The 8,855-nt window shown below is 38.8% G+C and overlaps 1 pseudogene; it reads right to left on the bottom strand.

Annotated features, from left to right (window-relative positions):
- Window positions 1-3,322: 3,322 nt before the first annotated feature.
- LOC107524048 (small ribosomal subunit protein eS4, X isoform-like) lies at window positions 3,323-8,645 on the bottom strand (annotated as a pseudogene).
- Window positions 8,646-8,855: the final 210 nt, after the last annotated feature.

An 8,855-nucleotide genomic window follows, 5' to 3' on the forward strand; every position in this document is an offset into this window, starting at 1 on the left:
GATTTTTAGCCTTCCCTTGGATCAGCAGAAACCAGACAACATGAGGCATAAACACTAAAGGCACAGAGCTCAGAACAGGAGGCCTGAAAGTTCAGCTCAGTTGTGCTAGTATCCAGCTAGTGTTTGTCTTGCCATGGGCAAGGCATTTCACTTTTTTGATCTGCTTTTTTCTTTCCCCAATGAAGGAACTGTATAGAGCAGTCTCCGGGGCATCTGTCACATCTAACATTCTGAGACTGCAGAGCTTTATCTTTCCTACAGAACCTTCCCTGGAGCGGTCCAGAAAGTCCCAAACTGAATTTAACATCTTTTTCTCTAGACTTCTTCCTCTTCCTGTATTCTTGTTCTCAGTTTTTCAGCACCACCATCATCAATTCATTCATTCATTCATTCATTCATTCATTCATTCATTCATTCATTCATTCGATTCTTTTTGAGCACATAGGAGGTTCTAGGCACTGATCCTGATACTGGTGATACTGCAGTGAAGGAAAGAAAAAAATCCCTGCCCTGAAGAACCTCAGATATTCTAGTGGGGAGAGAAAGATGGTAATAGAATGATATAAAACATTATAAGAGCTGTAGAGAGAGATATAGGGGGAAAGCGAATAGGGAATGATGGTAAGGGTGATGTTCTAATTTTTGAAGGGTGTTCAGGAAAGGTCTCACTGGAGAAGTGACACTTTAGGTAGATACTTGGAGGTCGTCCCTGATCCCCCCTTTTTAAGATCCACCATGACCAGCCAATTGATGAGTCCTCCAATTTTACCATATAATATTTCTCAACTTTATTTTCTCCCCTAATTACTAATACTGAGGTTCAGGCCCCTATCATCTCCTCCCTGGGTTACTACAACAGTCTCCTAGCTACTTTCTGTCTCCTGTCTTGTGTCCCCCAATCAGTTTTCTACAAAGCCATGTCAGAGAGAGTTATCTGAAAGACATATTTGACCACGCCATTCTCTTGCTTAAGACCCAACAATGGTTCCCTTCTTCTAACAAGGTAAAGCCCAGATGTCCTAACTAGTCATTTAAGCCTCTGGTGGTCTGGATCCTGGTAGCTTCCCATTTTCTCACCCATATCAGTCATGATGTTTCTGTCCCAAAGTAGAATTGCCCCTTTTGTATGCAACACAACACCAGGATGCTGATCTCTCCCTTTGCATGCCAGTATAAATCTACTATTATTTTAAAAGCCATTTTATCAACCACTTCCTCCAGATGATTTCCAAATTCTGTGCCTTATCCCAGACAGGCTGGGTGGCCTTCCTCTGTGGTCCCATGACACCCTGCAAACATTTTTTAAAATCACTTTATTTGCTATGTCATTCCAAAATGGTCTAGGATGGTTCTGTTTCCCTCACTAGACAATGAACTTTCTGAGCATAAGACCATGTCTTATTAATTTTTGTAATCTTGACTGCAACCAAACAGTCAGTGACTTCATCTGTGTTCTGATTCTCCCATTCCCATCACCTCACTGATCTCAGTAACCCAACCATGCCGATTTATAACTTGTGACTGAAAGATAGATATGGGAAATAGTCCCATTTCAAGGCTGATTCTCAACTAAAGTTAATTATCAGAGAGTTACCGATTCTTAGACTTGGGAGAACAGTTCCAGGCAATATAATTCAACTCCCTACCTGATACTCGGAGGCCCTTCTGCAACATTTCTGTAAGTTGAAGGGTTATGGAGTCCTTCACATATGGTGTAATGGTGATGGGGTGTGGGGAATCCTCAGCTCACTGGAGACTTCGTCTTTTTTACCCTTCTCTGTTTCAGGATGTTATGTGTGAAAATAAGAAAGCAGGAAGTTATTTGTATTAGAACACATATGTATTTACATACACATACACAGTGTAGGTTTAAGTCTGTAAATTGCTTAAGATGATGAACAGCAGGCTATTACTTAAAATGTTAAGCATAAGTTAGGGACTGAGATTGTACCCAGAGAGAAAATTATTTGTAATTTGAAGTTAAAACCATCTGTCAAAGCAAAGGGCTCGGAGTAAAAAGCAAATGGGTAGGTAGATCCATAGATGAGTGGCAGGGGACAAGAACCACCAAGGTAAGGGACTGCCAACTGGAACTGGCAATCTGGCCACCAGTTTAACTCTACAACCAGAAGAGACTATAAGCCTTGAGTAAGCCATACCTCACTGCAGAAGCTCCAGGTACCATTTCTGCCTCAGAGTCTTGGGAGGAACCCTTTATGTATTGTGTAATATCCCAACTGAACTCAATGCTCTTGAGCTGCTTCAGGTTGTATTTCACCTACGAGTCAAGAGCTTCTATCTCCCTATATTCTTTTCCATTTGTTGGTCTTGTAGGAAATAGAGGTGTACTTGTGGGTGAGAGGAATATCAAACTTCTCAAGAATCAGAATTCTTTAAATTCTGCCTTTGCCTCTTGTTCTTAATCTTTAAGTAGTTTGGAGTAAAAACTGTCTATTACAAAGGAAGGTATTAAGTGTTAAAAAGTGAAAAACTTTGTCCAGCAGTCATTTGGTCCATCTTAGTGTAGTCTGTTTGGTAGCTATTCTCCTGGTTGAGTTGAAATCTGTCTTTTCTATGGCTTCCACTCATCGATCCTAGTTCTAACCCAGGACCACATAGAACAAATTCAAATGATCTGCCACATTGCAGTCCTTGACTGTTTCGAGGCAGCTTGCTTATGTGGTCAGAAACCACTGAGCTCATGAATATCATGTGCCGAGCAGAGTGCTGGCCCATGGTAGCACCCATAAGTGGTAGCTGTTGTTATTAGTTGTATTATCACTGTTCTTTTGAGCCATTTCTTTTTTCATGAGCCAAGCCCTTTTAGGAAAGTGGTTCACACTGATGTCATGGAATTAAACAAACAAACGTTCCAACTTGATTACATCAATACTTGATGAGGAAATGTTAGACACCGGGTGCAGGACAACTGGAGGTGTCTTTTTTTTTTTTACTCTCCACTACCTGTTCCTTACCTTTATTAAGTGCCAGATTACCCTGGAAGACTTGCTCAAGTTGTTTCCTCTTTGAATCTCTTTCCTCTCTTCCAAGAACTGACCATCCTATTTCTTCCCTTGAGTTGAGACTGAATACTGTATTTCTTTTTTATGTTCCTCCCACCCCCTCCCACCTTTATCTAGAATGCTGAACTCCTTTTGGTGTCTCTAATATCAAGCAGAATGCCTGGAACATAACATATGATAAATATTTATTAAAGAAATGACAATGGTTTTGGGTATCAAGTTATACAATATTTTATGTATTTATTTATTTATGCTATATTATCTTTAATTAAATACAAAACCTCTTCCGATCATGCCACCTAGAAATCAGTTAACCCACTGCTCTGTTTGGCTACCAGTCTTTTGCCTCTCTCTTCAGCGATGGTGAGGTGCATATCTTTTCCTCAGGGAAGAGAAACACATGTCTTGTTGCCTTTACCAAGAACGAAAATGCTGGAGCACCAGGTGGCAAAGCTGTTGCCATTGGCATCTTTCACATGAACCGCATCAAAAGAACCAGGGTGTCTCTCCCTGTTTGTGATCACACCAATTCTTCCCAGATTAGTACCTCTGGGCACCATATACAGGTTACCAGTGTCAAAGCTGATGAAGATGGCAATCTTGCCAGTCTCCAGATAAATCTGAATGGTGTCATTCACCTTGATGAGTAGCAGATGGTGTGGATATCAGGGGTCACCAGGTGATGGATTCTTTTTATGCCCACAAAGATCTTTTTCACTTTGTACAACTTGTACTTGGCCTCCTTAGGTGTAAAATGATGGACAGCAAAGCCATCCCTGTGGTGTCATGTATTACACAGAAATTTTCTACAGTCTTGTCAATGCTGATGATGTCCATAAAACCAGCGGGGTAGGTTATATCAGTTTGGGCCTTGTCATAAATCTTGATGAACTGTTGTATGCAGATGTTCTTTATTTCATCTCTTATTAGGGCATATGTAAGTCTATTCCTTAGGAAAATAGTGAGAAGGAGACATTCTCTCAGCTCATAGAAACTAGTAAATGGACAACTAGCAAACACACTGGTCAGTTTGCCCAGCAGCCAATGCTTTGGAGCTGCTACATGTTACAGATGCTTCTTGAGCCCCAGCACCGTTGTTGCACACAAAGAAGGCTGCCTTTTTCTGGTGCATGGAAAAAATAGCTGTTATAGAATTTTTGGAGCTGGATGGAAGTTTCAAAGATTTTTCTGTGCTTCATTTATCCATTTCGGTGGTTCTCAACCTTGACTTTGTATTGGAAAGTATTTGGGAGTTTTAAAAAATCCTGAGGACGGAGTGCTAGCCACAAAGATTCTAATATCACTGATCTGGGGTGCAGCCTGGGCACCAAGATTTTGAGTATCATGTCTTGGGTTGCTGATTGCACTGTACAACCAAAATAGTCCCTTTTTTGTGGATGAGGGAACTGACTTCCAGAGAGGTCATGTGTTCTGCCCATGTCACATGGGAGTGAAAAGAAACAAAGAACTCAAGCCTCCTGACATGTTATTACACACCATTTGAAAAATATCAGTAGTATTATTCATTTTTGCCTCAAATGGAGACACCCCTCTCCACTGGTCTTCAGTTCTTTTAGTCCAGTATTTATAGCTGAAGCTATTTGCTATTTAAATTCAGTTCACCAAAATTTAATGCTTAATCACATGAACAACACTTCTGGTTTCTATTAGCTTTCTATCTTTGTACATTAGAGACTTTAGTAATAGCTCTGATGATTTATGTCATAAGCAAAGAATGTGCTTAACTCTTGACATTAAAGAAAAAGTGGCTAAATGACCTTCTATAGCTTCCAGTTTAAAAAGAAAGAAAAACATCAAACACAGATTTGCTTAAATTCTTATACTTGATTATTTGAAATTCTAGCATCTCATATGTAAGCTTTTTAATTTAATAAATATTTATATTAGTTCTTATAATATGCATATGTACGCTGCTATCTACTGAGAGGATTAAAAATAGATATGGTTCTTTTTTCTAAGAACTTCCACACACATAAAATATATATATATATTTAAAGGAAGTCATCTATTTACTAATCCATTCAATTATTCACTCAAAAAATATTTGCCTCTAGTGTTTCTGTTGTAGTAATGCAGTGGGAACTCAGAGTTGAATAAAAATTGGTTCCTGTCCTAAATAAAGGACAATATAGTGGAAGAAAGAGACATGTTCATGTCTTACTAGGGGGTTAGAGAAGGCTTTCCGAGAGAGGTGGGTTTCCTTTCCCTCCCACCAGCAGAAGGAAGCCCTGATTATCTATAAGAAGATGTTTGAAGGGTATAGAATTTCAACAGGTGGTATAAGAAGTTCATTCAAGTTGAGGAAACATGAAATATGCTGGGCAAAGGCATGCAGGTGCAAAAGTACTTTGGAGAACAGGTTAGGGGGTAAGTTGAGTAATATAGCAGATGTTGAAACTGAAATTGGAAAAAATTGGCTAGGATCAGAAAGGACAAAGGATATCATTATAGGTAAGAATGATTAGAGAAGACTTTATGGAGAAAAAGGAAGTACTTAAACAGGACTTTGAAGGATGGATAGGATTCGATAGGCAGCTTGCAGGTGGAAAAAAATACCAGAGGCAGAGAGGACTTTGGAGTTGATCAGGAGCCTTGTGTTTTTAGGGGGCAAAGGAACGGATCTATTTTGGAAACAAGAAGTATCCAACATTGTATCACATTCTTTCCTGCTTTAGGCTTTTCACATGGACTATATGTCCTGTGCTAAGAATCCTCTTTGCCGGTAACAGAAGGCTTTTGGTAGCCTTTAGTAAAAAACTCAAGTTGGATGGACCACTTGTTGGTTTAGCCTTCAGTTCATAATACCATGAACTGTGATTATCCTTGCTCTCTCCTGTATGTTGCCTTTATTGTTCAAGCTGGGTTTTCTCCTGGTGGAGAGATGGCTGCTGTTGGCTCCCAAACTATATGTCCTTGCTCACATCCAGGAAGAGAAAACAGCTCTTTCCCTTCTACCTTCAAAAGGAAGCTCTGACTATCATTCTGATTAATTCAGCTTAGGTCACATACCCACTAAGAATCAATTACTTCAACCCGAAGTCTGTCACATACTGATTGGCTTAGGCCAGTCCATCTCTGAACCAGTCACACTGACAAGGAGATCTGATTGTGCCAATCAGGGGCCCAATCCCTGAGATGAGGGCAGGCTCTCTATACCAGCCCAAACCTGTGGTTAACACACTAGGTGTGTAAGGGGTATGTGGGCTGAAGGGGTATGGAGGGAGGTAATCTACTCTAGTTCTCCACTAGATTGCCCAACCAACTCGCATTCTTTCTGTAATTCTCACCTTAAATGTCAAGTCTGCAGAAAGGCTTTCCCTGATCTCCCAAACTAAATTAGAGTCTCCCTGCTCTAGCTCATGGTGCCCTATACTTTTTCTTCATAACACTTAATCACCTTTAAATTATATACTTATTTGTGTGGTTATTTGCTAGAAGTCTTGTTCCTCCACTAGACTCTAAGCTATACGAGAGCAGGGACTATGGATTTTCCTCAGCACAGGTCCCTGGCTGGCACATAATAGGTGCTCTATAAAAATGTGTGAAATAAATCAATGGATTCATCTCAACTCCTATTCAAATAGGAGAAATATTTTGATCAGCTTCAAAATTGTTAGTGTAGCAGGGGAGGGGGAACCTAAAAGTGAATATTAAGCTCAGAGTTGTTATAATGTGACCCAAAACTGATAAGTATCATGTACATCAGATAAGGTCCATGGATTAAAAGACTTTGTGTTATTGTAAATGACACTGTCAAATGCCAGTTTTGCGTAAAAAGTCTTGTCATTTGTAATAATATTCATTTTCTTTTCAAGGTTATATCTCACAGCAGAGTAAATTTTAAATGCATGTACACAGGCCAGGACTATATTGCTTTTCTTATAATAAATTGTCTGTATCAGAAATGCACAATCATGGAATCATAAGGAGGTTTTTATATGGGCTAAAGAAATGATTATTAGCCAGTAGAACTGCTGTCATTCAAAATATACATTTTGACTCCTGGCCGATTCAAAAATTATTTTCGCATTAATTTTGGTACAGTTTTCAATTAGAGGGATTTAGAAAGAAATCAAGTTTCAACACTCTGAAATACTCCTGCCAGGAAACGCGGGGCTACTTCATCCATCAGACCTCGGCATTCTGGGTAAATGCATTTGGAAAACCCACCTATAGAGCTTTCATTAAATTTGGTTAAATTCTTTGGACAGCCTTAATGTAATTAGTTCCTATGCTTTCAGTGGAAAAAAGTCTCACTGTTGAATTGATCCTGAGTAAATAGTGAAGTGTTTTAGTGACAACAGTAATTATTGATTTTATCACTTTTAACATAAACATATTTTTGTGTTGTTGTGCCAAACAACCCAAGTATCATATATGTTTAGATGCCTATTAGAATATATGAAGAAACTTATATTTAATTTGATTTCATCTCATAGTCTTTTATTCATTCTTAAGTTCTTCTGGGCTTACAGAGCTTGAAATTTCAATTCAGTAGTAATATGAAAATTAAAGGTTTAAGTAATATTTGTTCCATAAAGAATCTAAAATCAGCATTTGGTAGGGTGAATGTGGGTTAATCTATTTAGTTAGACAATCTCTGGGAATAAGCACTCATTTGAGAAATTAAATGATCAATGGAAAGAGACCCTTTCTCCTTTTGCTTCTCACCCATTATTTGTCTTTGTTATTTGCTATATTATATAGTACTGATTAGAATTTATAAGAATCTCATTATATGAAGAAATAAAGACGATGTGTACAATAAAGAAATAAAAATCTCAGGCCCTTTGTTGACAACAAGACATACTTTTTAGATTGTGCGAGACACGGGTAAAGTAATGAGATAGATTTTTATGTGGTTTAAAGATTTGTTGGCTTTTTTTTTTTCTTTTCGTGTTGGTCACATATACATCTCAGTCTTATTTGGTTCTGCTTAAGAACACATTTTAGACATATTTGAAATCATTATACCCTTCACAAAAATACAACAAGAAATGGGCTTTTCTTTAAAATGTTTTATTTTTTGAGAAACTCCTGGTTGTTTCCTAAATCTAAGTTGGGTTTTTAACATCACAAATAACATTAGAAGTAAGCCAGTCAGAGAAAGACAAGTATCACATGCTCTCACATGTGGAATCTAATGAACAAAATAAACTGATGAACAAAACAGATCCAGAGACATTGAAACATGCAACAGACTGAGGGATCTGGGGGGGGGGGGGGGGTAGGAAGAGATTAACTAAAGAACTTATATGCATAAATGCATAGCCCTTGGACAGACAATAGTTGGAGGGAAGGCCTGGGGAGGGGGCGGGGGCTGGGCGGAGAGAGTCAATGGGGACAAAAGGGGACATCTGTAATAGTTTCAACAATGAAAAAGGACAGGAAAGAAAAAAACCCAACAGCTTAGTCTGGTGAGATAAATATTGATGTCGGGACATTTGTGTCCCAGTTCTGTCCACAGTAACTTTGAATAATTGCACCGGATTCCCATGCCTCAGTTTCTGCGTCCATAAAATGTTTTGCAGTTAGATGTTCAGTGTTTGTTGAATAAATGAATCAAATAATAATAACCAACACTTACTGAGTGCTCGCCATGTGCTAGACACGTTACATACATTATCACACTGAAACCCTAGGAAGTACATGCGGTTATTAACTATTTTATAGAGGAGAAAGTTAAGCTTAATTAACTTGCCCAAAGTCACACAGCCAGCAATGTGTGAAATTTGAACCAGGAGCGGCTAAGCCCAGTGCCTGTGATCTTAAACATGCTACGTCTGAGTCATCCCTCTGCTCCCGGAGGAG

The sequence above is a fragment of the Miniopterus natalensis genome, chromosome 8 (assembly GCF_054644295.1).
Source record: "Miniopterus natalensis isolate mMinNat1 chromosome 8, mMinNat1.hap1, whole genome shotgun sequence".
NCBI lineage: Eukaryota > Metazoa > Chordata > Mammalia > Chiroptera > Miniopteridae > Miniopterus > Miniopterus natalensis.